The sequence below is a fragment of the Canis aureus genome, chromosome 4 (assembly GCF_053574225.1).
Source record: "Canis aureus isolate CA01 chromosome 4, VMU_Caureus_v.1.0, whole genome shotgun sequence".
Lineage (NCBI taxonomy): Eukaryota > Metazoa > Chordata > Mammalia > Carnivora > Canidae > Canis > Canis aureus.
Window position 1 is genome coordinate 67,271,013 of NC_135614.1, and position 27,216 is coordinate 67,298,228.

The window sequence follows — 27,216 nt, forward strand, 5'->3', positions numbered from 1 at the left end:
ACGCTGGGACACCTGCACCCCGATGTTTATAGCAGCAATGGCCACGATAGCCAAACTGTGGAAGGAGCCTCGGTGTCCAACGAAAGATGAATGGATAAAGAAGATGTGGTTTATGTATACAATGGAATATTACTCAGCTATTAGAAATGACAAATGCCCACCATTTGCTTCAACGTGGATGGAACTGGAGGGTATTATGCTGAGTGAAGTAAGTCAGTCAGAGAAGGACAAACATTATATGTTCTCATTCATTTGGGGAATATAAATAATAGTGAAAGGGAATATAAGGGAAGGGAGAAGAAATGTGTGGGAAATATCAGAAAGGGAGACAGAACGTAAAGACTGCTAACTCTGGGAAACGAACTAGGGGTGGTAGAAGGGGAGGAGGGCGGGGGGTGGGAGTGAACGGGTGACGGGCACTGGGGGTTATTCTGTATGTTAGTAAATTAAACACCAATAAAAAATAAATTAAAAAAAAATAAAGTTGTGCATGCCTGAGAAATTTCGAAAACTAGTGTTACTCAACAACTTTGAAACTTTTAAAATTGTTGTCCTATTAAAGGATTATAAGGGCTTGAAACCCATGAAGCCTGCAAAAATAGTTCTAAGAAAATCTGGAGTCACCAACTAACACCATTGCCAAGTAACAGCACAAAGAGAGTAAGACCAATTAAGTACACCACTCCAAAGTGGCCTGGGGTGTGGGAAGAAGGATGGTAGTAGCAAAAATTCCATGAAATTTGGAAACAATTTGCCTGAAGGAAGCCTATTAGCACTAATTGGTTTGAAATGCAAAATATTCTCTAGATTTAATACTTTTGTTGTTTTTTTTTTAACTTCTTACCTGCCTTCTCAATTCTTCAAGTAAATGCATGCCATAGGCTTTGAACTTGATTTTAAAGAGATATAAAATCTTGAGTGAGATGTCATAAAAAATTATACTGAACAAGGTATCTACTAGCAATATGTCTTTATCTGCCATTTTCCAATTCTTTAAGTTGTGGCTATATTTCAAATCAAAGTAGTGTTAAGTCAATGAGGTATAGAGAAATTTCCAATCTTGTCAATTATAATATATTTTAAATATCCAGCTATTAGTATCATATATGTGATTTTATTTATAACCCATGTTAGATAGTTCTGGCACTGGAATTAAGATTTTAGGTGTTTCCATGCCAAATGTAGAAGCCTGACTTAAATTCCATAAACAATCAGTTGCATTCTTAGTTCTGAAACTTTTAAATATGAATTAAAGGAGAAAATATTTTTCAAAACATAACAATCCTCTCTGATGCCTGAGTGGCTCAGTCGGTTAAGCATCTGCCTTTGGCTCAGGTCATGATCTCAGGACCCTGGGATGGAGCCTGAGCCCGAATAGGTGTTTCCTGTTTAGCAGGGAGTCTGCTTCTCCCTCTGCCTCTCCTCTCCCCACCTTGTGCACTCTCTCTCTCTCTCTCTAAAATAAATAAATAAAACCTCAAAAAAAAAAAAAGTTCTCTAACCATTGTTTGTTAGATTGAGAATTACATACAATAAATTGATGTATTCTAAACTTTTTGACTGCTTAACATTTCTTAAAATTAAAGGACAAGCTAATCACAAGGATCCTAACACCTCCCAGAAATTGCTTCAGCCCATGAAAATATAAAATTAAATCACTTAAAATTGTAATTTAAGAGTCAAGGAAAGAGGCTCAATGACAAGGCATGGGTTTAAAGCTGGCATGCTGTATATTCGGTCTCCTCCCCTTCTACTTTATTTTATGGTTCTGGAGATTAGCTGGGTGACTGCCAATAGTCAAGACTAAACACAATTTTCAGCCAGCCGCTTAGGGTAAAAGACTGGAAATGGAATATGTATAAAGACTGTGAGGGCAGTGGGTTTAGCAAGAGAATTGCTGAGATCATTATGTCTGAAATCTGAATGGTTGAATGTGTGATGCAGGCAATTTCCAAGCATGCTAATTTCACTTCCATTTTAATTTGTTTGGACAGGGTATTCAATATATAAGCAATTAGTTTTCCAACGCATGCCACGATCTAAAAAAGACAGTTAGATAATTTTATCTTTCTTTTACTTTTTTTTTTTCCATTTAGGCAGATTTATTTTTAGCCAATATGGACATTTGTGACATTTCCTGTTATTAACAATATCAATTTCTTTGATGAAGGAAGCTTTTCAAAAATGAATAGCTTATACTTGTTAAGTTCCAATTATTATTCTTTGGAAGAAAAGCTAATAATAAACTATTTGGAAACTATGATGTTGTTCAATAGTATTTTACATCAAGAATATATTCTAACTTTTTTAAAGTTGAAATGTGATAATTTTCTGATTTTTAAAAAATGTGATATATATATAGTTTATATATATTACACAAGAATATCAGATATTTATTCAAACTACTATGTGGAAACCCACAGAACTTTGATATACGAGATACAAAACTAATGTCCATTTGAGAGTTAAAGAAACAGTAGCATGCCTTGATATAGTGATCATTTGCCTATCTCAGGAACTAGATATAATTAGAAGATTTGAAGCAAAAGAGAAGTACAATCCCATTTCCCATACACACAAATAATGAATAAGTTGTTTAGATGGATAGAAGGGGCTCCAAATCTGTGTTTAAAAAGAAATTAAAAAAAAAAAAAAGAAATTATATGGGACACCTGGGTGGCTCAGTGGTTGAGCATCTTCCTCAGGCTCAGATCGTGATCCAGGGATCCTGGGATCAAGCCCCACTTGGGCTCCCCGCAGGGAGCTTGCCTCTCCCCTGTCTATGTCTCTGCCTCTCTTTCTGTGTCTCTCATGAATAAATAAATAAAATCTTTAAAAAAAGATTATTATAAGATTATTATTATTAAAAGATTATTATAAAAAAAAGAAATTATAACCAAGATTAAACTTGACATCTAATCAATAGAGATAACTTAACCAAATAGCTTTGGTAACATTTTTCAAGTCACCTCTAGTAAGATCTTGAATAAGTCATTAGCTTTTTCCACGCGTAGCATTTGTCCCATGTTGAAACTATTCCAGCCAGTGAAGGCACAAGTGGTAAAGACACGCTTTGATTATATCACCAATGACTCCCTATTAAAATAGAATGAATGATCCTCTCTTGGAACAAAGCTCAGAAACCTTTCATTGCTCGCTTTGCCCTTGTATGCATGTGAGTGTTACTTTTCTTCTAATAAGCAGTGGAAAAGTATTGTTTATACAGTCCTTCCTTTCTTGCTATTATCATACGCATCTACTTCAAGTGGTTTGTTCAATGACCTGTATCTTGCACACATGTATGCAGGAAATATAAGTGGATGAACAAACCAGTTTCACTCATATGTGGAATATAAGAAATAGTGAAAGAGACCATAAGGGAAAAGAGGGAAACTGAGTGGGAAAAAAATAGAGAGGGAGACAAACCATGAGAGACTCCTAACTCTGGGAAACAAACAGAGGGTTACAAAGGGGAGGAGAGCAGGGGATGGGATAACTGGGTGACAGGCATTAAGGAGGGCACATGATGGGATGAGCACTGGGTGTTATACTATATGTTGGGAAATTGAATTTAAATGAAATATTTAAAAAAGGATTAACTATAACATCTGATTTAAAAAAAGAAAATACTCTATATAAAATACATAAGAAACACATAAAAGATAGATATTGCCAACAGGCCATAGGCCCAATTTACCTTCATTATACAAATGACAGAAATGAGTCCTCAGAAAATTAAACACAAACACTGAAGTGGTAAAACCGAGAGTATAATTCTGAATTCCCCATTTCCAGACTGTTCAGTTCTCTAAATCTCTGTCTCTCCACTCCATTGTTTTAGTTGCCATGGGACTGAGTCTAACACATTTCTCATTAATCAAAGCTTAAAACTATTTTAGTACATTGTTTTCTTTTCATAATTAATCTGTGTTTTTCATGAGCTATATCTTGTTAGGGAAATATAATTAAACCAAAATCTTCTCCCAACCCAGAAAAGTTATCCACAAAGGTAGAAGAAAGAGAAAACAGTTCTATTATTGAATAAACATTAAACTAAAATGCAAATACACATCGCAAGCATCTGCTCAGAGATCTCACTGCCAAAAAGAAATTTTATCTTTTTATATAAGCAAGCAGATACAACCCATGTAGATGTTCTGAGATAACCAATAACTAGTCCTCAAGTATTGACTTCGTCATTGGTCACACATTCAACCTAAATTCATCTAGTAATGAGGGTGACCATCTGTTAGCTCATTGGCTTTACGCAAAGGAAAAATGAAGTCACCCTATCTTTATAACAAGAGATAGTTTTGCTTTTCAAGAGTGAGGTTGCCACTGAAGTTAGGCTCCCACTTTCCCGCAGACACTGGGAGATGATTGCATTTCAAGGAGCTGGTTCCCAAGTCATTGAGGAAGACATTCTTGGGTCAAAAATCTGGCAAGAGGCTTACTTAGTTAAAAATATATATATATAGGGATGCCTGGGTGGCTCAGCGTTTGAGCATCTATCTGCCTTTGGCTCAGGTCATGATCCCAGGTTCATGGGGTGGAGTCCGACCTCAGGCTCCCTGCATGGAGCTTGCTTCTCCCTCTGCCTGTATCTCTGCCTCTGTGTGTGTGTGTCTCTCATGAATAAGTAAATAAAATCTTTTTAAAAATTACGTACATTTCAAAGAGACATATAAACAACTTACAAGTTATCATCTAAAATATGTGCTCTAAGAAAATGGGTGGGGGTCTCTCCTTATTTTCACCAGGGAAAATTAGGCCTCTTATTTTTAATTTGTATCTGCCCTTACCAAATGTATAGAATGGTGTTACAATTCCAGGTTGAATTGAATTACTGTGATATCTATATTGATTTAGCTCTTTTAAAATATGTATTTTTGCAGATAACTTACGGTTTTATGACTTTTTTGATTTTTGTAACTGGAAAAAATTAATTCTCTCACTAAGAGGTGGATGTGTATTTTTATTTTTGCAACAGAGCTAGAAAAACAAGTATTGAAGTATCTAATTTTTATGTAAATTAAATATAGGGAAGCCAATGTGCTTTTGAAATCATATTCCTATTTCCAAGAAGGAGATATTTTCCTTACAGTCTAAACACTCAGATTCATTTTATAAAGTATTATCAAATTGTTCTCAATCACTAGTTTTAGCTCTTATTTAATTTGCTTGTCTCCATAGCACACTTTAGCATTTTCCAATGACTGTTTCTTTTAAATTATTACTTGATTGAGTGGTCTAGACTTACCTTATTTTCCTTCGATCTATTAGGTTGAATTCTCAATACTTCTTGTTAACGTTCATGTGTGCGTGTGTGTGTGTTTTAGTTTGTTGATCTCTTTCCATTTTAAGATAGGGAGAGGTAAGTGGTTTAGAAAATAAAATCTTCATTATTTTATCCACATTCTAGTCTCTGTTATAAGTTTTTTTTTTAATAAACATTTTTGGGGATGCCTGGGTGACGCAGTGGTTTGGCGCCTGCCTTTGGCCCAGGGCGTGATCCTGGAGACCTGGGATCGAATCCCACATTGGGCTCCCGGTGCATGGAGCCTGCTTCTCCCTCTGCCTGTGTCTCTGCCTCTCTCTCTCTCTCTCTCTGTGACTATCATAAATAAATACAAATTAAAGAAAAAAAAACATTTTTGTTAGGTTGTTTTTTGGGTTTTTTATATATATATATATATATATATATAAACTGAGTGCCATGGCCAATAATTCCTTCCATCTCTGTAAACTCCTGCCACTTGTTCCATTAAGAGCTGGAGTCTATTTCCTTCCTTTTGAATCCAGGCTGATGTTCTGGCTTGCTTTGACCAACAGAATACAGTGGAAGTGATTCTGTGCCAATTCTTTGCCTCAGTATCATAAGAACTGTCAATGTCTCCTTTTCACTCTCTAGGAAGCCAGTGCTATGTAAAGTTTGACAGTCTGAAGAGAAAAGACCTTGTGAATAAGATGTGGTATAGAAAGAGAGGTCACACAAAGAAAAACAACACCCTACATAATTGATCCCAGGAAATGCCATCAAAGGAGAGCAGTCCAGTCATTTTAGATAACACACAACCATTTGAGCCTCCCAAGATGAGATTCTACACATACAATAAAGGTTACTTTTTGGGACACCTGGGTGGCTCAGAAGTTAAACATCTGCCTTTGGGTTGGGGCCTGATCCTAGAGACCCAGGATCAAGCCCCATGTCAGGCTCCGAGCCTGCTTCTCCCTTTTCCTGTTTCTCTGCCTCTCTCTCTCTCTCTCTCTGTCTGTCTCTCATGAATAAATAAATAAAATCTTTTAAAAATATAAAGAAATAAAAATAAAGGCCACTCTTCAATCCTTTAACTCCAGTGGAGTTATCTTTACTAATACCATGTGAAGCAGAGAAGCCATCCCCACTAAGCCCTGCATGAGTTCCTGGCCCACAGAATCACATTAACTATTATTTATCTGAATAAACTACTTCCAGCAATTACATTTGTCGATTAGATAATTTCCTGTTTATATATTGTACATACCTTATTTCAGAATTCCTAATAAAACTGAGGAAGAGATACTATTATCTTAGTCATCATACAGCTAAGAAAAATGAACATAAAGAGGTGAAATTATTTGCAGAGACACAGTAAGTCAGAGAACAGAGATTCATTTAATCTCAAGCAGTATAACCCAAAGCTGGTGAACTTAACCACTGTGTTCTTTCTAATAAAATTATTTAGTTTTAAATATCTTCCTAAGCACTGAGTTTCTTCTATTATGTAACCATCCTGGCCATATTTGCCAAATAAAGTATTTATTCATTCATTCAACAAACATTTTTGGACCAATTTTGCACAAGGCACCAAGTGATATGAAGCAAAAGAGAATAAATCCCTGCCTTATGAAATTTTTATTCTAGTGAAGATAAGCAGCAAATAAAAAAAGTATATAGTATGCCAGACAGTATTAAGTGCTATGGAGCTAGGTAAAGCAAGATAGTGAAGATAGGAATATAGGGGATAAAGATGAAAACTCAATTATAAGTAGGAAGGTCAGGAAGGTAGGCCTTTTTACTACAGTTATCTTTGAAAAGTGACCAAAAAAAATTAGAGAGTTTTGTAAATATCTAGGGGAATAATATCCTGGTCAGAGGAAGCAATATATAGAGAGATGCTAAGCTAGAATCATACTTGGAGGAAAAGAGGGAAGTTCCAAGAGATCAGAACAGAGTAATGAAAACATTAGGAGATATGGTGTGCAGAGTTCTATCATGGCTCCCAGAGTCCCAGCCCCTGGTGTCAACATCTACTACAGTCCCCCCTCCTTGGTATGGGGTGAGACATGTGACTTGCTTCTACCAAAAGAATATAGCACAGGCAATGACAGGCTACTTTCTTGATTTCATTACATTATGTGGCAAAGGCAATGAGATGTCCCTTCCATGATTAGGTGGTATAATATGAGAATCTATCAGAGGAGATCCGAGTGAGAGACTCCTCTTGCTGGCTTTGAAAAACTAAGCTATCATGTTGTGAGAGGACCACATGAAAGGGAACTGTGGACAGCCTCCAGAAGCTGAGAACGGCTCCCAGCCAACAGCCAGTAAGAAAACAGGGTACTCAGTCCTAGAACCACAGGGAGCTGAATTCTGGCACTAATCCAAGGGGATTTGGAAATGGATTTTTTTTTTCCCCAAAGAAGGCTCCAGAAGAGAATGTCGCCTGTCTGACACTCCAACTGAAGACTTGTAGGAGCCTGAGCAGGGGACCTAGTTAAGCTGTGCTCAGACTTCTGACCCACAAAAACTGACGTATTACATGTGCAGTTTTCAGCTAATAAGTTTTTAATTTGTTATGTAACAATAGAAAACTAGAGATGCCTGGGTGGCTCAGCGGTTGAGCATCTCCCTTTGGCTCAGGTCATAATCCCGAAGTCCCGGGATAGAATCCTGTTATCAGGCTCCCTGTGGGAGCCTGCTTCTCCCTCTGCCTGTGTCTCTGCCTCCCTCTCTGTGTGTGTGTGTGTCTCTCGTGAATAAATAAATAAATTTAAAACAAAACAATAGAAAACTAATACAGGAGAAAAGGAGATTCTAGGAAAGAATATGATAGGGTGAGAGCAGCAGCCAGCTCCTTTTAGATTTGTAATCAGAGTAAGATCTCTGTGATGAAATTGTTCTGTACCTTGACTGTGATATCTTAGGAAAATATCTATGAGAATATCAATGCCAAGTGCCCGGTTATGACATCGTGCTAGAATTATGTGGCATGTTACCATTGGGGGGATTGAGTGATGTGTATATGAAACTTCTCATGTTACTTCTTATACCTGCCTGTGAATCTACAGGTTTCTCAAAAGTTTTTAAAATGATAAATGTTTTCAATGGGAAAGGGGGAGAATAAGTGAGAATTTGATGAAGAAGGTTGTCAGAGGGAATATTATCCCAAGTGCAACGAGAAACCATAAAGGCATTTTTTTAGCAAGAGAGTGACCTATTCTGATATTTGTTTTGTGAAAGATCTTAGATTTAATTAGTCTCCTCTCCACTATTATTTTCTCCTGTAATGACCCTGAAGATTATTTTCCTTGATAAATTGTAATAGCTACCTAACAATCAACAATTTTAACTTGTCCTAAATCATTCCATATTTTCCTTATTCTTCCAATTGAAATATAAATCTCAAATTCCCATTTCTGGCTTTACTTCTGACACCATAATATCTTCCATTAATGTTCCTGGAATCCCTTGGGAACCAAGTCAAGACTGGTTCTGACTTCCTGTGTATCAAGAGAGGTAGGTTTGAGATGTTTAGAACATTGTTAAAGAGTCAAATTGAACAAAGCTCATCTCCCATGTCTGTCTCCAGTTTTCACTATCACTGAATATCTTAGTAATGATCCTATCACAGCTCGTAAAAGAAGTATTTTGAGAAGGCAGAAAAATTCTTGGGAGTACAACCTTTGCCCTTCCTTTACAGATGTGTATTTGAAAGTCCCCTTCTATCCTTTCCCTATGAACTTATGCCTCTTAACACACTCAGCTTGACATCTTTAATTTGGGCCATTCCATTCCTTGCATTGGGAGACTGAAAATTATTTTTTTAATCTATGAATTCTACATATGGACCAAAACAAGGCTTAGGAAAAATACTGGAAGCTAAAGGAATTTGATTTTAACATCAGGTAATGCCTCTGTTTAATAGAGAAAGAAAGAGCAGGATACAAGCAAGCAGTGGAGCAGATATATTAACCAGAGCAGTTTTGACTTTATACTCAAAATAGCCCTACCCATTTCCAATTGAAGCCAAACTCAACAGTCAGTAGCAAATTTTGCAAACCTCAGCTCATTATGGATGTTGACCTTCCTGCACTATTCTTACCAATCCATACTACTTTTCTATATTTAGAGTTATTTGTCATCCTTTTGGTTATTTGTCTTCCTTTTTATTTTTTTGCATGTATTTTTTTTACAATCTGAACAGATAATAAAGTTCTCTGCATAGTTATGATATTTTCTTCCATTATGAGTCTTCTTTTCTTCCTCATTAAAATAATTTGAGATTTGCATTGCCAGAGTTATATCATCAGCATCAGCATTTTTTTGTGACCTTTCTGAGCTTTCTTCTGAGTTTTTCATGTCTGAAATTCTTGAAGTCTTCTTTCTTAAAGTCTAGAGTGCCTGACTAATGAGTAGCTCTCCCAAGGTATTCCAAATTCTAAGATGTCATGGTCAATTTTTCCAAAATCACCTGCCACTGGCACTTTATGAACTAAGTTCTCCATGCTGATCAAAATTAGGGCAAAAATATTAGTTCTTGTAATCACTTTTTTTACCCTGCAGGCCATAGAAAATGTTATTAAGACCAGGCATGAATTTGTTAGTTGTTTTGCTTATGTAGAATAGACTTTTAGAAGATGAACAGATTGTTGAAGTTTCTGGGTCACTTCTATAGTTTCCATCAGAACAGTCTTGTGATTGTGAACATCACCAGCTGATTTCCTCTAACTGGACAGATAGCCATAAGTTTTTGCCACATCCAAATTACATTTGCATTCTTTCTTTTTATCTCACTCAAATACACTACCCAACCTCCATTCATATTAAGGTTTATAGATTTCTCTGCACTGTGTATAATTTCATAGTATAAAGTGATACATACCTTCACTTCTGATTTCGTAATTTTAAGTTTGAGGCACTAGTTAAATGCATATAACCTAGAATAGTACTAGCACATGGCAGGTCCTCATAAAATATCTGTTAAAGGAATAAGCACATTATAAGAATAATTGTTTTCATCATTAGGAATTCTCTTGCATCTGTCCTGCAGCTTACCACTGCGTTTCATGTTATCAATCAGCGCAGATATGCTTCTGTGACTATTTTTGAAGACTGAATTAATGTAGGAGATGGAATGACTAAAGATTCAAAGTCCCAGTAGAGATGCTGCTGGTGTCCAGGCTCAGACTCACTATTTGCACAAAGCTTTTGAAGTAGTTGAAGGAGAAAGGACATGCTCAATAGGTGGTACACAGAAAGGTGGCGCACAGAAACACCATAGCATATGGCAATGGGTAGAATAAAGGGTCATAAGAATGAGAGTCCTTGGGGATCCCTGGGTGGCGCAGTGGTTTGGCGCCTGCCTTTGGCCCAGGGCGCGATCCTGGAGACCCGGGATCGAGTCCCACGTTGGGCTCCTGGTGCATGGAGCCTGCTTCTCCCTCTGCCTATGTCTCTGCCTCTCTTTCTCTCTCTGTGTGACTATCATAAATAAATAAAAATTAAAAAAAAAAAAGAAGAATGAGAGTCCTTCACCTTTCTGTGTGTTTCACTACAAGGTAGATGGGATGATAATCCTGCCAGATATATAAGAAGGTTGGTGAAGTAGATTTGATACAGAATGAAAAGAATAGGAATTCATTTTTTTTAAATCATATTGCATTTCAGGTATCAAAAGGACATCTGACCAAAATATTAAAATCTGGAGATTACGAAATGCCTCCTTTAGGTACAGGGTTCTCAAATGATTCAACAATGAATGGTTTCCTTCACTTTAGAGACAGAATTCAGACTCCATTTGATGAATATATTATCATGAATGGCAATAGCAAAGAGTATCTGTGAGTTAATAATGAAAGAAATCTTCTGTAACAGCTTTTAACATTTCTAAAACATTTGACATCTTAAATTTTTTTAAAAGATTTAATGTATTAATCTGAGAGAGAGCACAAGCAGGGGTGGGGCAGAAAGGGAAGGAGAGGGAGAAGCAGACTCCCTGCTCCATCCCAAGAGCTGAAGTCAGATGCTTAACAGACTGAACCACCCAGTTGCCCCAGATGTTTGACAATTTTAGACTTTGGTTTTGCAGAAATGAAAGTATATGTTTCAAAGTGACCCTCAAAATATTTTTTTCTGGTCATGGAAATTAAACATACAGATGATATATTCCTTGCTACAGAAATAAAGTTGTACAAAGATCATAAGTAGTTGAATTAAAACTTTCTAGGGGTAATTTCTATGGATTCTAAGACATCAAAGACTAAGAAATAGGAAGATGCATCTGGACAAAAACTTATTTCTCTACAAAAATCACTCGTCATTCATTAGATACTTTTTCTGAAGTTAATTATTAGATCTAATAAAATTCTGCCATTGTGTTTGTTCCTATATTATCTATAATATCATTTGATAGCTTCTATAAAAATTCCTTGTGAAAAGTAAATGCCTGGGGGCACCTGGGTAGCTCAGTAGTTGAGCAACTGCCTTAGGCTCAGGGTGTGATCCTGGAGTCCGGGGGTCAAGTCCCACATTGGGCTTTTGCAGAGAACCTGCTTCTTCTTCAGCCTGTGTCTCTGCCCCTCTCTGTCTCTCATGAATAAATGAATAAAATCTTATAAAAAAATAAAATTAAATGCCTAGAAAAAATGACTTTTCTTGAGAATATGGTATTTTTTCTAATGAATAATCACATTGTCCTTTTAACCTTAACCACTGCAAACCTCAGAGCTAAATGTATTACTCAAGTTGAGTAAATTTTCAGAATTCTATGGTGTATCTGCATTCCTGATTTTTCATTCTAATTTATATTTTCACAGACACTTCAATGTATTTATTCTTTATACATTTGTTTTTTGTGGAATATTCTATACTATCTCGAATCCATTCTGAAACAAGGTAAAATATAATGAAAAAAAGAAAGAGGGAAGAAAAAGTGAAGCGATAAGCATTACCCAAGCAAATTGTGGATAATTTAAGACAATCAAATAGGTGGCCTACATGGCTATGAGAGAAGGTTCAATATTACTATAATTAAACTACAAAAAAATTCAAATTTCCAACTGTTTATATCACTTTGTTCAAGGTACCCAGGAACTAAAACTACACTTAAAATAAGTAATCAAAAGAAACCACCAGCACTGGTAATAATATATTTTTACAAGTCAGAAAAAAAAAATATGAATGCACTAATATAAAAGTAATATTCTAGAATGAGTAACTGCATTTTTAACATCAAGGAATAAAACGCATTGAAAGTCTACCACCTTGTTACGTTTCTTTGGAATTCTCTTTTGCAGTTTAGTAACTACTGCATTGGGAGTTTTAAAACTCTATATATTCAAATAAAAAAATTTATTTCAGAAATCAACCCCAAGTTAAGTTTATTCCAAGTCAACTCCAAAAAAAGGCATCTATCACTTCAATAAAAGACAAGTCTATGGAAAGAAAATAAACCTAAATCCAAACATGTCTCCCCAAATCAACCAATTACTGTAAAGGTAGAAAAAAAAAAAAAAGATGTAGCCTACACAACAGTAGACATAAAATGATTAATACAGAAATGCCTTTGAAGAGCTACTGCTAGAAAGATGTTTAATGGTGTTACCCAAGACATATAATGGTAATGCACAGGGCAGGAAGGGTTTTTAACATAACATTTCAGGAAGAAAAAGAATCTTCTTTATCAAGAGATAAATATAATTCTTCCTAGTAATTGGCACAACTTAGCAATAGAACAAAACTGTCTTCACCACTGTACTAGAACACCTTTTATGTAGTAAATACAATTGAGACTATACCTGAAGTTCCTTTAGGAAAGCCATTTATTCACTGACTCATTATCCATCCATCTATCCATCTGTTTATGTAATAAGTGTTTACCTAACACATAGCAGGCATTGTACTAGATTTTCCTGGCCATGACCAGGAAAGATAGAATACTTTGTAATTGTTTTCAGAATGCCCAACATAGTCTATATAGTTTAGCATACATAAATATGTACAGTCAATGTAAAAATTTATCACTTTAATGTAATTTTTGATAAAAATAGTATCATATTTAGATTCAATTATTCAACAAATATTTTCAACTTCTCTGCAAAACCCATGTAAAAGATTGTCTCCAACATTACTGCATATAGATACCTAAAATAAGGACATCCTACATGACTATTATAGTAAAGAATGGTTGCCAGAGGGCAGCCCCGGTGGCTCAGCGGTGATCCTGGAGACCTGGGATCGAGTCCCACGTCAGGCTCCCTGCATGGAGCCTGCTTCTTCCTCTGTCTGTGTCTCTGCCTCTCTCTCTCTGTCATGAATAAACAAATAAAATCTTTAAAAAAAAATGGTTGCCAGAGTTGGAAAATCAGTAAATAAGTTTGCAGTATCTTACATTATAACTAATCATTCTTGATCTTAACTTCATAAAATATAAAACTGTGACCACCACCATTCTAACTTCACTGTAACTTAACATTACCGATATTTGAATGCTTTCCCTCAGGCACATAAGGAAAAATACACAGCAGACTCCCTCTATTTATTAGACAAAATTAATTTTAAATAAATGATTTGTCACTATTAGTATCATAATTAGTCATAGAGATATATCTATCCAAATTCAAGTCATTGGTTACTTCCTATTTAGTACATCATTTCCCTAAAAAAGCAGAGAACAAAGATGAGAAGCGGACCAACATTTATTATCACGATTCTATCCAGGCACTCTGTTAGATGCTTCACATGTATTATTTTTTTATGGAGTATCCTTGTTGCAGCAAGTGTTATCATGGAGCAGAAAGAAGCATGATTAACCTTTTCAAAATGAAAAAAGATGACTAATAAATGGCACAATTTAAGATGCAGGTATGAAGGAGCCTGTAACTTGTTAGCTTGATTTGTTATTTCTTTCTTCTTAAAAGAAACCTTCTCTGTCTTATAGTAGAATTCTACCTCTTACTATCAAACCATTGTAGCTGAGAGGCAACTATACAGCATAGAAATGGGAAATGGGAAAGGACAGAAAATAATATAAAGCATGAAAAATAACAAAAATTTACAAAGAACTTTTTAGTAGATATTAACCCAGTATATGAGTTTGCTAGGAGTGCTATAGCTGCTATATCACAGACTGGGTAGCTTAAACAACAGAAATCTATTTTCTTATAGTTCTGGAGGTTGGAAATCCAAGATCCAGCTATTGGCAAAATTGGTTTCTTCCAAGGCCTCTCTCCTTGAATTGGTAAGTGGCCATCTTCTCTCTGTATCTCCACATCATTTTCCCTCTGTATGTGTCTGTGTCCAAACTCTCTCTTCTTATAAAGACACTCAGTCATATTGGATCAGAGCGTACCCAAATGATCTCCTTTTACTTAATTACCACTTTGAAGAGTCTGTCTTCAAATGCAGTCACTTTCTGAAGTACAGGGGGCTAGGACTTCAATGTATGAATTGGGTTGGGGGGAAGGGCACAATTCAGTCCATAACATCCAGCAAAACACAAAAAGCCTGAGAATTTTGAAGTATGAATTACTACAATTTCAAGTTACCTCTAGCTTTCTGACTAAAAAACAATGGAGCAAATATATTGAACCAACTTGTCCAAAGCCAATCTACCAAGCAGGTTCTTCGGTCCATAACAAAAGTAAATAACTCTTTGAGAAAGTTGACTCATACTGTGATTAGCTATTGATATTAACATACACGAGGCTATACTTTCATTTTGAGTTTTTTTTTTTTTGCTTTGTTTTTTTTTTTTTTTCTTTTTTGCCAACCTTATTATTCAATAGGGTCATTTCTTGCATTAGGTTAAAAAAGAGAAGAAAAAGTTGATATACCTATTGACATATAGTCATTTTCTTTATGACATTTAAAATTCATTTTTTAATGCCAAAGTTAGTCATTGTACTATCTTAGGCATTTGATTTGACCTCTTTGTAGATAGCGAAACTCATCCTAATTGTATTGAAGGGCTAGGTGAAGAATGTAAGTGACATAAAACACTCAAGGAAATATGCCATGGAGGAGTAAGTGACACACCCTTTATATCTGGAAAAGAATTGACTCATGAGGCATGGTTTGTAGGAACAGAGCAATGAGTTCATCCTTTCTATGAGGTAATTTACTGATTATTTTAAAAATGGATTGCAAGAGTACAACTTTGAATGAGTCTTCCTGTAAGCTTTGAAAGCATAAATTTACTCAAAATTATACTAAATAATGATTTCTTATTTCAAAGTATAATCACTTCTTCCCAAATCATATCAGTGCTGAAAGATTACTTATAACTTGTAACTTTCCAAGATGTATCATTAAAGAAATTAGAGACAATTACATCTATAGTGTGTCAGAACATTAAAATGTAAAATCATCTTCAGATATTCTTAAATACATGAAAAAATTAATAAAATTGAGTTTTAAAAGGCAAATGACTTTCATCTTTCATATTTTTGTAGGCTGTATGTAATTATAAAATAGTTTGTTACTTTGGTAAACATCCATAGTTATGCCTCTCAGAATTAAGTATTCTTACCACCATAATTTTGACTCAATAACATACATTCAGAGATGCTTAAAAGGAGATGTTTCGTGGAACTGGGATGAGTTACATGTATACTTCACTTGAAGGCTTCAAGTCAAACCACTCTTGCCCAAATTTCTCCCTCAGCTCTTCTCATTTCCAATGGGATCCTGTCATCCTTCAAGGGGATATTTTAGACATTTTTTTCTTTTCCAAATTACCTCTTCCTCATGACATTTTAATACCACAGATATATTACAGCTAATTTACTATATGGATATCTGTGGATTATCTGCAAAAGATTTTTTTACCTCCCAAGATCAAATATTTACCCCATTGGAGGTGATCTTGCCTCCATTGGGAATGCATGCTACAGAGTAACAAACAGCACAATATCTGGCATATGGTCCCACAAGAAATACTTAATGTCAAAAACATTAAGAAAATAGTTTCTTAACATGGTGTCCCCAGAAACCTCACAGAATTCTGTGTGGGTTCACCAAAATCCCGTGGAAAAAATTAGTTTATCAAGAATTATTCTGGGGCTTCACTATATTCTCAAATTCTCTTTGAGAAAGAAATTAAGAACTACTGGTTTCAGACCAATATGCAAAGAGACATTTGTAAGCTGGAAATACTTCATTTCTTCAGGACTGGAAGTATTTTAATGCCATTAACTGAGGGGGGCCTGGGTGGCTCCATCAGTTAAGCATCTACCTTGGCTGAGGTCATGATCTCAGGGTGTGGTGTCAAGCACTGCCTTAGGCGCCCTGCTAAGCGGGGAGCCTGCTTCTGCCTCTCTCTCTGCCCCTTTCCCTCTCCCTGCTCATGCTCTCTCTCACATAAATAAACAAAATATTTAAAATAAAATAAAATAAAATAAAGCCATTAACTGAATTAATGCATTCTATATAATAGTCTCTGTTTTCCTTTGTGGAAATCTCCATATTCAAGTTAGGTCACCAGACTTTACAGAGCACTGACTTTGTGATAATGGCTACACATGTAAACAAAGTGGAACACTGTCCCTAAGCTTTCTTAGAACTAGAGTTTTTGTTAGATAGTTTGCACTGTTAGTCTGTGTTAGCCTCAATGTTGCTGGTGGGATTACTAGAGACCTGTATGTTCCTTTGGTTCTGTGTGGAAAACATTGGATCACAGTTATGAATTTACAAAGGCCTTTGAGGTCTCTGAGTGGAAGAGCTAGCAAAGAAGTCTTATAACTCGAGTGCTTCAGGAATGTTTAAATTTTTAGAAATGCAGTAAATAAGACAACTTATATAAAGCTAACATTGAACAAAGAGATTAACTCATATTAGTGTGCTTGCTGGTGAATTCTTTTAAGAAATCCTCCCAATTCCCCAGACCTTTGCCTGAGTTGAAAAGGCTTAGCATAAGCTGGAAATACAAAGGCAGGAAAAGTGCTTTAATAATATTTCTCAATTCAAATTTCCATGAGTCATCGAATAAATAAGCAAATGATCTTGCAGCAATGAAAATGATCTACAACTACACACAATAACATGAGCGGACCTCACAAATATAATAATCAACAAACAAAAAGCCAAAAACAATTTTCATGCTTTATAACTCCGTTTCTATAATTTCAAAACTAAGCAAAACTAACCCCTGGTGATAGAAGTCAGGATAGTAATAGCTGCATTTTGTATGGGGGGCAGTGACCGAGGGGGAAGTGAAAGGGAGTTCTAGGTTATTGAAAATAGTCTCTTTATCTAGGCAATTTGTACAGTAGTATATGCACTGTGTATATGCTTCACTTATGACAAAGGCCCATTACATGTGGATTACCCTTTAAAAATTTTACTTTAAAAAAATAAAAAGTATTCTATTGAAGTTTCCAGATATAGGCACTATATAGTTAATTGGGCCTTTTTGTGTTTTTATATTAATAAAATAATTTGTGTGTAACATGTTTATAAGAAGTATATGTTCTCTGTAAAGGGTACTGTAAAAGAGAGACCAATAGAGACCACAATTATAAAAACAAAAATATCAAGCACACTGGATCCTTCTCTTACTTGAAAATTACTCCTTTGTTACTGAATTTTATCCAGAATTTTGCGTTTCAAATAGATTTTGCAACTCCTGGAATGGCTCAACAAATCACACTAAAAAAGATGAGAACTTAAAGTCTGGACCAGAACCTAAGCAAATGATTTCACACCTCTAAATTTTAGTTAGTTTATTTGTAAAATGACAATTTACCTGATGTGATTGCCACAAATATCAAATCAGATAATATATATATAAAGTAATTAAGCCAGTACCTGGCACATTCTAGGAACTTCAGAGAGATGGCTATACTGAGCAACGTTGCTAATAGATTTTAATCAAAAGATTTAAAAGCTCCTAATCTTCCTCAATTCTTCATAAAAAGTGCCTATATCTACCTCATTTTGTTCCCAGTGTAAATCACATTTTAATTAGGTTTTACCTCCAAATCATATTCAATACCATAAAAAATGGACTGCTCCTGCCAATCCAGGAAACCCCAAGGAAGTTTACCTCCTTTCTTTCTAGTGTCTTCCTGGGTCATACACTAGTGATGTCACACCGGAGAAAACAGCTCGTGCTCTTCCCAATCATCTAAGTAACTGGGCTCAACTCTATGGTGTGTTTTCCAGTAGGCATGATCACCCAGGTGATTAAATTATTATCTCAATCACCCAGTCTCTCTCTTTCCCTCCCCCTTGATGCCTCCATCCTGGCTCATGAGTTGTTTCTATTTTGTTACATTGCTTTTCTTTTACCACACTGGTCCCTGAGGCTTTTCAGGTCAACTGGAGCAAATTGGTAAATGTTTAACAACTAGCTCTCCAGAGGAGAAGATACCCTGATTTGTAACATTTACTTATTTTTGCATGTAAATACTTTCACTGTAATCTTATTTGAAGCTACCTGCATGAGATCACTGCACACAGAGTTGGGAAGAGATCCACACAATAGCTCTGGAAAACCAGTATTAGCCAGCTCTAGCATACTATGTTAACTCAAATCTGGGCTGAAATATTGAATGAAAAAATTCACTTTGCTCTTCCTTTCCCTCATCCCTTCCTGCCTTTCCCCTTTGTTAATTCTCTTATCCTCTTACTCTTTCTTTCTTTTCTTTCTCCTTCGGTGGCTGGATCTTCACCTCCTTTGGAAGTCATCTTGAACTTGCTCAAGCTATGAAAATGCCCTTCCTCATTGCACCCTATGGGGACTGCATACGTCCACAACGTGGCAAAGTATCTCTGTTCCTTAACACTCAGGTCTACCATTGCAGGTCAGATCATTGAGAATACTATGGGTAATTTTCTTATAATAGATTGGTCAATTCACCAACAATTTTAAACTTTTGGTATGGAACTTGTCCTCATTAGAGACTAATGAAATAAATAGAAGCATATAACCTTCAGAAAAAAAAGGTTACATTCTGACAACATATGGTTGGCAAAACTGCCCAGTACACTGTTTCCACAGAGACAAATGCAAGGCTTTTGTTAGGAAAACTCTAGAGGACAAAGTATTTGTTTTGCTTTGTTTTTTGCTTCTCTTTCTCTCTCTCTTGCTTACTCTTTTTACTAGAACAGTGGGCATTGTCAGAAAAATCTCAAATATTTTCCTAGTGTAAAAAACATTTATTCTATTGTTTGATATCTGAAGAGTTATTTTTAAAGTGAGACAAATTCCCTTTGTGAATTATATATCAAAAAGTTAAAATCTAAATGAAATTTCTTTGCAGTACTAACTGAATGAAGGATTTATTTTAACTACGATGGTGAAGACAAATCTGTCTTTGCTTGTCTTCATTTTCTCAAATCTTCGTAAGTATTTGTCTGTAGTCCTTAGATCTGTTGCCAACATAACAAATTAGTCAGGACATTTCTATTTTTAAAATTAGGTCCCACACCAGCCTACATTCACCAGAATTGGTCCTACCTATTTGACATCATTCTCTATAGAAAGAAAACAGCTTTTCTGAGTGGTGCTCCAAGCACACCAGTTTGCCTGTCAGTGTGGTATACATCATACGCCAATTGAAAGGTTTTCAAATTTTAAAAATTTCCTGCTTAGACATAAAATGAACTAAAAGAATGGAGACTAGTCATCTTATATTTATTACCATTGCTCAGGGGGAAAAATCCTGCTATAATAAATCAATGTTAGGCTCCCAAGGGCAATGATTATACCCTAATTATCTATCTGTCTAGTTACTCCTAGGGAGGACCCCAATCAATGTGTAAGGAAGTTGGGTAAAAATTGCAATATTTAATATGTGTAAGGATGTAGACTTTATATATACCAAGTCATTTTCCACTAAAAGCAATTACCTAGGGTCAGTATTGGTAGCTTTGCCTTTTTGCATATTTGCTTGTTGAGAGACTTCATCAATGGATATGAAAGATGCTGAAGTATTTCTTTTTATCTAGGATTCTCTAGTTATAATGAACTAATGGCTATTAATTAAACAAATCCAGGACTAGGGTGGAGCAAGAAAGATACCTAGGGTGTAGAAGTCAAAGAAGCATGTACTTTCAGTTCAGGATCCTGATCGTGGCTCTGTAATTAAGTCACATTAACAGAAAAACTCAAATGATATTGGCTATTACCTCCAACACTTGTCAGTGCAGGCCATCACCACATGTCAAATGTCCCTCAATTACACTGCTGTGACTCCCAGAAGATGCATTACAAGTGGTCAAGAATAAACCTACTGCTGCAGGGACAGTCTCTCAAAATTTCACTGTGCTTTGTTGTAATGTGGGGAAGAAGTTTTGATTGATAGTGTTTTCAGCACTGCTGCTTGTGTTCAAGTTTCACTGAAGTTTAATGAAACCACTCTTACAGTCATCATTCACAGCTCCCTGATATCTTCTGGATTTGGACATGAATTCAGTGCAGCCACTTGGGATGGGAAACAAATATCAGGGACAGATCTTTTGCTCACTAGAATGCTCCACCTTCTGCTACTCCAGAAATGGATTTCATAGTCATTTCTACTCCTGTCTATCATTCGCAATAAGTGCTTTCTCTTTTATCCATACACTCATCCATCCTGCCATTAACCTATTGATTCAACAAATATCTATGGAGAAAATTCTATGAGCCAGGCACAATGCAATTGGGGGTCTCAGTGTTGGACAAGGATTTTACAGCCTTCTTGGGATGCTGTTAGACTTCTACATCCTGTCCCAGTAACCATCCAGACATGTTTGAATCTTTACACTGAATTTGGGATCTCAATTCAGTTTTACAAAAGTTAAATAAAATGGCTATGTAAAAAAAAAATCCATTTTTTTATTTCAAAAATCTCCTATCAGCTCAAAATTGGGAGATAGTATATTTACTTAAAGGAAAAGTTTTCCTCAATCTAAGGAAAAAAATATTTAGCAAACAGTGTATTTAGTTGATTAATTCTGCTTTAGATAAAAAGATCATGCCACAGTTTGTTTTTTCTTGGACTACATTTGAACAAATGCCTTGAGACAGACAAAAGGAAGCAACTAAACTCTAAGCAATGGAAGAAAAAGGAAAAGAATTTATATTTGGGAGATCCTGAGGAGAAGGGAAACAATTGGATTACACTGACTCTTAGAAACAAACAAAAGCATCAAATGCAAGTTATTGAAACTTAAGCAGGAAGTGAAATGGCTATTGTTTGTTCTCTGGTATACTGTGTGCTTATTAAATATTATTATATTTGAAATGAAATATAGTGCAAGCCTTAATTTTCACTCCTATTCACATGGTCCTAAATACCACCTACCTGGTACCATTTGCAGGGAATTTGGCAAACTCATAGAGTAAAAAGTAACTTCCCCAAACCAGCCACTTCTTTTACAACCTGTAGAATTTTTCTTCTTTATTGAAATGGTAAAGTTTATATGATCTGAAATCTCAATTTGAAAAACTCTAATTTTGACCTTATTCTTGAAAAAAAAAGTATCCCCCTTCTAGTCAAGGCTATGCACCCCTTCCCAAAATACCGTAATCTCTCCCAGCCTTTCTCTGAGATTTGTTCTGTTAATTGTCCTTTATGTTTTTATCTTCAGTCTTTATTAGTTCTTTCATACATGCTGGTATGAATCCCTCAGGCCACTAACCCAAGAGTTAAATATAAAATATTTACTAATTCTTAATTTTCATTTCAAGTGCACGTTCTGTGTACAAAAAAAAAATGAATTTACTTAATTATGAGGGGGTTGTCTGGTCACTGGCTGATGGCTTTTGCCTACTTGATCAGAACTAAAATGTACAGTTCTTTCTGGTCCTAAACTGTAGTTTCTTCCAAAGTTATTTCACACAACTGTCCCATGTGGTAGCCTCTTTTCATAACTTTTAGGCCCCTTCAGTATCCAACAGCAGCTCTCTCTCTTTTTTCACTTGGCCTTCTGGGTAGGCATGGGGAAATTATTCAATTCCTCCATGGAACTTTGAAGGCACAGGAATTCCAGTAGAGCTGCCCAAGTCATCTTGGTCTTTGATATGCCAAACAACCATCCATCTTCTAACCTCTGATTCTCACAGACCTAGGGGACCCTCAGGGTTGCAGATAGGAAACAGGGCACTAGTTCCATCAGGTCCAGGGCCACGAAATTATCAGAAGAGTTCTATTGTCCACAAACCCCCTATCTGTCAAGCAGCCTACCCAGGGAAGCCAACCGCTCCTCAGACACTCATCTCTTTCACTCTTCTCTTCTCTGACTTGGATCACTTCCTGTGAGAAGAAAAAGAAATGACATTTTCATATCTGAAATTTGCATTTTGAGGCTTTTGAATTTAAAAGTTGAGTATGCTAGATATCTGCTGTCTGGTTCCTATTTCATTAGGGGAATGATTCTCTAAGGGCAAAAAGTCTGAATGAGGTCTATTAGATAATAAAAGAATTATGGCTAAAGATTATCAGTAAATACTTGAAATATTTCAATCTTGATACACAATTTCTATGTCCTTTCCCTCTCTGAAATGTTTTATTTATTTATTTATTTATTTATTTATTTATTTATTTATTTAGAGCAAATGTGCTAGCAAGTATGCCTATGTGTAAGCTGGGGGAAGGGCAGAGGAAGAAGGATAGAAAATCTTAAGCAGTCTTCATGCCTAGTGCAGAGCCGAGGGCCCAAGGTGGGACCCAATCCCAAGACTCTGAGATCATGACCTGAGCTGAAATCAAGAGGCTTAACCAACTGAGCCACCCAGGTGCCCCTCTGAAATTTATTTTATTAATATTTCTCCACGACTACTTCAATGTTTTTTTTACAACTTCTCTTCCCTTTATTAGCTGTAAATTTATTATTCTTCATTGCTAAACCTCTCAAGTTGTGATGATTAAATAAGAGAAAGACCAAATGAGAGGATTTGTTTCAGCTGCTAATAACAGAAAACCCCATGTAACAATAGCTTAAATACAGTATTGTATTCCTTTCTCATGTAATAGAATTGAGTTGTAGGCTGTGTAGGGCAAGAATGGTGGCTCCATGTTTATCAGTCTTCTTTTAGCGTCTTCAGTGCCAAGGTCATCTCAAGCTCAAAGATTCAAAGAATCTTGACTCCAAAGCCAACTGGCCACAGGAAAGAGGAAGGGGAAAGGAGGATGACACCAGCTTTCACTACAGCTTATCTAAAGAAACTCCATCATCTTGTCACACAAAACTACCAGCCACAATCTTTTGGTCTCAAGTTCCACAGATCAGAAACCTATCCAAGATGCCTCATTACTTTTGAGGAAGAGGGTCAGTTATCCACACACACCATCCCCCTTGGGTGGGAGATGTGACTACACCAAAGAATTTTCCAAACTAGTTCTCATCAAATCCTGCTCAATCTCCAGCAAACTTACCATTTTAGATCCTTGTGTATGACTCATCCAGTAGGTTCACAGACATGTTCTTTGAAATTTCAGCTTGTTAATCTGACTCATAGCACATGGTATCTTGGAGTTCAGTCAAAGCTTCCAACTTAACATCCTGTTATACTAGTATAAAAGGAAAGCCTGAATTTTTTTGTAGCCAGCCATCTTAATAAATTTTCCTTTTAGTTCAAATAGATTTTTAGTTCTGTTTCTTAGGTATTCAATATCACCTGAAAGCAAAACTTTACTTTATTTCTTCCACATAGTATTTTGTTTCATTACCATGTCAAATTATCACAGTGCCCATTACAATTCTTGCCATGATCTTCATTTTAAAATGTGGAGGTTTTTAACATTTTACCATATATGTTTACTTTTGTTTTTTTTAAATATATTATTTATTTATTCACAAGACACACAGAGAGAGAAACAGAGACATAGGCAGAGGGAGAAGCAGGCTCCCTGCAGAGACCCTGGGATCATGGCCTGAGCAAAAGGCAGACACGCAACCACTGAGCCACCCAGGTATCCCTACCATTCATTTCTGAAAAGTTCTCTTAAGGGTGTTTAAGACCTTTACAGGCACTAATCATGTTCTATCTCCTTTTTTTCCCCATGAAATAAATTACCTTTCCTAATGTTGAGCTATCTTTATATAACTGGAATGTGGAAATTTCCCTTCCCTCCTACAACCACTTGCCCCCTTGCTTGAAAGTATTAACACTATTCACCCCCTCTTGCAACATAACTCATACTGCTCCTTACAAAGATCCCCAAAATTCTCCTCATTTTCAAATTCCTTTCTTAGTTCTCTTTCTCTTTCACCCTATAGGCATTTTGCTTGTCGGTTCGGTTGGTTGATTGGTTGGTTTGTTCAATTTATATGTCTGCATCACTGGGTAGATCCAGCTCTTTGAAACAAAAACTGATACATTTTTGCTATCCTCAGAAATTCTCCAGTGGGTTACAGAAGCTCAGGTGATGGAAGCAGAAGCATTAGCCAGGCAGCCCAGCTTTGAGAAGGCGTTGGGCCCTCAGGGTGCCACCGCCACAATGCCCTAGAGGAAGTTTAGCTCTATCCAGGAGGTGGCAAAGGAGGAGCCCAAGAGGAAATATGCAAGGTTGTGGGCCAAACCTGTTCTTGCGAAACTGGAAATGAAGCCAGAAAAGGCAACAGGACAGGATAAATCTTTAGACAAAAAAGTGCAAACATACAGCAGAGGGGAACAAAGAGAAGACAGGCTGATGTCGCTAACCACAAAACGAAGCAACACTTACTGCAGAAATGGAGAAACTAAAAATGAGGTGAGTCCAGCTTCTGATGCAGCAGGAGAGAAAGTAGTTGTCCCCCTTCTTGTACAATCCCAAGGAATATTTTTATCAACTATTGTGTATATGCAAGTTTTTTAGTAGCTCTAGAAACATTTTTAAGAAGGAGGGAATCCTACCTCAACCCATTTTTATAAGTGTAAATGCTTTTGGTTCTTAAGAGGCGACATCTTTTGCAGGTTGTGGGTTTTCTGGTACAACTAGAAAAGAGCTGGATACTGAATATGGGAGGCTTTGATTGCCTTGGGTGTCAGCTTGACATTCCACAGATGGGGTAGTTTTTCTATCCTATAATATTAGGCATACTAAAATGGCAGTTTGAACTCAATTGTGCATTTAATAGGTCTCATACATTTTAAATTGCTTCTATTTCTGTGTTGTTTTTGGTAAATTGTTTCCTAAAGAAACACACTCCTTGATTTTGGTTCTCCCTGTCGAAATATTGTGCACTCTGTAACCTCTTGGTTGTGGTATTCCAGTTTTCCAAAAACTTTGTTAATGTGCTGTGCAAGATTGAAAATTTGAGTATGTAATGTGTATGATATTAAATTGAGAATTAATGGGGCTTAACAATGTAACAGTGTATCAACCTCTGGATATACTGGTATTTGATAGACTGTTAAGGAAAACTTGCATCCACATTTTAAGCTGGAAGGTCACTGGCATAACTTTTAGAAAATAGTCACAACTACATGATTTTTTAAAGATTTTCTGTACATATATTAAGAATTGTATACAAATTGAAATGTCCGTATTGATCCTCAGAACAACCAATAAAAACTCAATTATGAAAGAAAAGAAAGAAATTATCATAATGCCTGGAATGTAATTGATGTTCAACAAATACCACAATGACTTCTGAACTTGGTGTTGTTAAACAAACAATGGAAAATACAGGTCAATATCCATGATGAACATAGATGTAAAAATTCCCAACAAATTATCAGCAAACTCAATTCAACTACATATTAAAAGGATCATCTACAATGATCAAATGGGGCTTATCCCTGAGATACAAGGGTGGTTCAACATTTACAAGTCAGCAAGCATACAATACACCACATTCACATAATAAAGGATAAAAATCATATGATCATCTCCTTAAACGGGAAAGGCATTTTATAAAATTCAGTATCCTTTCATAATAAAAGCTCTCAACAAATTAAGTATAGAAGGAATGTAACTCAACATAATAAGGGCTGTGTATGACAAGCCCACAGTTAATACTATACTCAGTGGTGAAAAACTACAACCTTTTCCTTTAAGATAAGGAACAATACAAGGATACCCACTCTTCAAGAATCAACATAATATTTGAAGCCCTAACCAGAGTAATTAGGCAAAAAAAAATAAATAAATAAATAAATAAATAAAAGTTATCCACATTGGAAGCAAAGAAGCAGAATTAATTCTATGTATATCTGATACATAGATCTATTCCTTGCTTTTTTAGTAAGTATTTATATAGAATTATTTTTACTATGTCTTAGTTTCCAAACTTTCTTTTGTAAGGCATTATCATTTGCCAATAACACACAACTATTTATTTTTAAATCAAATCTGATAGTCTTGGTCTTCTAATAAGATAATTAACTTATTTATTCTGATTACTAATATATTTGTATTTATTCCTACATTTTATTCTAAGGTTTTTAGTTTACTATCCTTTTCTTAGCGTCTTATTTAGCTGGGTCTCCTACTATATACAAAATTGATGTTTGCATTATAGATCTTCATTTTGTTATTGTCATCATTTATTATACACCAAAATCAGATAGATTGTTTCGCTAAGCAAACCATGAGGATGAGTTAATTATACAGTGAAAACAATACTGGCATTCTGAATTCACGAATATGCTAATTTGTTTAGTTCAATTTATGTAAAGAATTTACTATAATCACATCTGGTAAACTTTGATGTTTAAGAAACAATTCTAAACATTTTTATTCAAATAATTGCTCAGCACCATGAGTACATCTGTCAATTACTTGTTAATTGACTGTAATAGGACTACGTAACTATGCCATCTGTCACTAACACTCATTCCAAATACCAGTTGATCCCGTGGTGTTAAATGAAAGTTGACCTGTTCATTGAACAAGTAAATTTTATGTGTTTGATTATGAATAATGCCACTTTGCCCCTTTTGTATGCCCACCACACATCTGGATTTATTTTTGCCATGGCAGTAATTATGTCAATAAACATCAAAATGTATATCATTCAACTACTATAGCCCTCTTCAATCTAAA

The 27,216-nt window shown here is 35.7% G+C and overlaps 2 long non-coding RNA genes and 1 pseudogene across 8 annotated transcripts in view; 2 read left to right on the plus strand and 1 right to left on the minus strand.

Moving 5' to 3' along the window:
- LOC144312892 (uncharacterized) overlaps positions 1-21,494 on the plus strand; it is a 44,459-nt gene extending 22,965 nt beyond the window's left edge. The window contains exons 3-6 of one of the 2 annotated variants that reach the window (XR_013378541.1): positions 14,429-14,501; positions 18,321-18,441; positions 18,946-19,065; positions 19,525-21,494. This is a non-coding gene — a long non-coding RNA (uncharacterized LOC144312892). The remainder of the gene's footprint in view (positions 1-14,428; positions 14,502-18,320; positions 18,442-18,945; positions 19,066-19,524) is intronic. The other variant, XR_013378540.1, reaches the window with a different exon arrangement.
- LOC144312891 (uncharacterized) overlaps positions 16,965-27,216 on the minus strand; it is a 50,999-nt gene continuing 40,747 nt past the window's right edge. For 5 of the 6 annotated variants that reach the window (XR_013378537.1, XR_013378536.1, XR_013378534.1 and 2 more), the window contains 2 exons: positions 23,623-23,864; positions 16,965-22,500 (listed from right to left, as the gene is read on the minus strand). This is a non-coding gene — a long non-coding RNA (uncharacterized LOC144312891). The remainder of the gene's footprint in view (positions 22,501-23,622; positions 23,865-27,216) is intronic. The other variant, XR_013378535.1, reaches the window with a different exon arrangement.
- On the plus strand, positions 24,688-25,728 carry LOC144312890 (non-histone chromosomal protein HMG-14 pseudogene; annotated as a pseudogene).